At 45.1% G+C, this 2,651-nt stretch overlaps 1 protein-coding gene across 5 annotated transcripts in view; it reads left to right on the top strand.

Moving 5' to 3' along the window:
• Positions 1-2,651, top strand: part of LOC115238570 (protein bric-a-brac 1-like) — a 453,053-nt gene that overhangs the window by 213,331 nt on the left and 237,071 nt on the right. The gene's annotated exons all lie outside the window — the stretch shown is intronic.

Here is a 2,651-nt window from a genome sequence, read left to right as displayed (position 1 = left end):
GGGGGGGAAATGGCGAGGGAGGAGGGGGGAGAGGGAAAGGAAAACGCGTGCACGCGGCCTTAACGATCACGTGTATGAAGCTGCTGCTCTCCGGCGCAGTTCACGCTTCCGTCGAGGACGACTGACAGTCATCATCACGGTCGTGCACGAACGGAGTCATCGCTCGACCTCGAGATTCGCCGTTTTCTGTCTCTCTCTCTCTCGTTTCATTTTCTTCCATTTTTCCTTTCTTTCCCTTTCTCTCTCTCTCTCTCTCTTTTCATCATTATTGTATTTAAGAAATAAATATCGTTTGATTCAATTTTTTTTTTGAATTGTCATTGCCTCTTTTTCTTGCATTTATTTGACTTGTGTGTGTGTTTGTATTTGCAACTATTAATTTTTTTATTTTCTTGTATTTATCGCGAGATATCATCTCTTTATAACCCGTCTTGTTATCTTTTTAATAAGAGGAATATTACTTGATTATTATTTTATGACACATAAATTGCTTCACTCTTGGTATCTACAGTAAATATGTAAGGGGAATGAGTTAAAAAGATAATGCAAGAATAATATTTGTTATTACGCATATATGATTAGTTTATTTTAAGAGACTTGTTCTTTTTCGATATCATTCTATTTTATTATTCTGTCGAAATTTGGTTTTGCAATAAAGACAAACGCGATAAAGTTGATAGAAGGTTTTTTTTCGAAATTTATTAATAAAATCATTTCTCCTTCTCTCTCTCTCTCTCTTTCTCTCAGGAGAATAGAATCACTTACTGCATGTAAATTATCGATGTCGCGACGAAATAAAGAAAAAAGTTCGAGGCCCGCGTCTGCAAACATAATTGCGTCGGCGGCAACGCAAATATTTGTAACGCTCGTAAAAGCGGCGTCGAGAGAGAGAGGAAGAAAGAGAGAGAAAGAGAGAACGGGTGCGATAAACTCGCGGAGGAAGACGACTATTCCGCGGAGACTCGGGGCTTCGTCGTTGTCGAAATATCAGAAAAGCGGCGGCGGAAACTTTTCGTACTGACTGTACTGGCGTCAGCCTGCCGCTACGGCTGTTATTATTTGTATATTATAATTTAGATACAATTATATCGCTCTCCTCGTCGCGCTCGTCGCGCCCTCGCTAGCGTCGTCTCTCTATCTGCGTTCTCTTTTCCTCTCTCTCTCTCTCTCTCTCTCATTCTTTCTCTGTCATTCTTTCGACCGCGTTCTATCTTCCTTCTCTCTCTTTCTCGCATTCGGCATAGTCGTCCAAATGCTGCGAGGGAACGCGAGCGAGAGAGAAAACGAAACGACAGTTCGAGCTCTGAGAAAGAGAAGGAGATAGAACGAGAGACAGAGATAGAAGCGTATAATAAAGCCTCTAGGAGAGGGTGAGGAGAGCGGAATTGTGTGTTGTGTGGTTCGGTGGAGAGTTTCGAGCGAGAAGGTGTTCGTGGACACACGGTGAGGGCGGGTGAGAGAGAGAGAGAGAGAGAGAGAGGTGAGAGCAGGTGAAGAAAAAGAGAAGGCGATGCAACGGCGGCGGCGGCGGCGGGAGCGAGACCGAGATAGCAATAAAATATATTACCGGAGAAAAATGATGGCACTGCGAGACAAAGAGGGGCCGATGTGGCATTAGCGGCAGCCTCGAGAAATTCCAACGCGCGTTATGTATTTTGTTGTGTTCGCGGCGACCTGGGTCTACCTGCCATACGTGGCAACCTCTGCCTGAAAATTGACTCGATTCACCTGCGTCGAAACTGAGGAAAAAAGAGAGAGAGAGAGAGAGAAGACGATTTCTCGCGTCCTCGCCGCCAACGTTTCCTTCCTTAACGCGTTCTAGATCCGTTTCCGGTCGCGTGACACTTGATGCGCATTTTTGACCGCGGTCTCCCATCCCGAGTGCGGTTTCAATATATCACGGAAATATATATTGCTTATCATATACGTTACATTATGCATGGTTTAATTTATATATATTTTTTTTATGAGCGGAATTAATATATCTATTAGCGTTATCTGTGCTATGAATTTTTTCCTGAATAATTTTATTGCAGCGCGATTATAATGCTCTCTTGACGTCGTTGGAAACCAGAAAGAAGGCTTATCAACGAGACATAGGTGTGGCTCCGTTACGTCAATAATATTGCGTGCCATGATTAACTGACCACGGCTGGTTGCCTCTTCCTCGATTTAAAATTCAGTAAACTATATAATGCACAATATAATAGTACGGAGTGCTAACGAACTTTGTCTTAATAGGATTGTCGGCGATATTCTAACGACGAGTGTTACCCACCGACCACTCTCTTATTAACTCATCATTAGTCCCCCGAGGAATTATTATCTTCGAAACACGTGAAAAGATTTCCGATTCTCGGTAATCGCGCCGATCTGATTGCCGTTGCTCGCGCGCGCGCGCGCGTTCATCGTCCCTCGCGATCGCATCTCGAATCTCGCTCGCGAGCTCCCCGAACCGGCTGTTGCCGCCAATGTGTGTGTGTGTGTGTGTATATGTGTACAATACTCTAATGCACCGGCTGTAAAAACGAAACGTCGTTTCCCGGAAAAAGAAACGCGTGCGGCCGCAGCGGGCCGACACGGGAGGTTGAGGGAGGTGGAGGGAGGGAGGGAGGAAGGGGGAGAGAGGAAAGAAGGGAGGGCTGGGGTGG

Source organism: Formica exsecta, unplaced genomic scaffold (genome assembly GCF_003651465.1).
Source record: "Formica exsecta isolate Colony F162 unplaced genomic scaffold, ASM365146v1 scaffold35, whole genome shotgun sequence".
NCBI classification, from domain to species: Eukaryota; Metazoa; Arthropoda; class Insecta; order Hymenoptera; family Formicidae; genus Formica; species Formica exsecta.
Note: the sequence above shows the minus strand (reverse complement) of the source record. Positions and strands in the feature narration are given on the sequence as shown.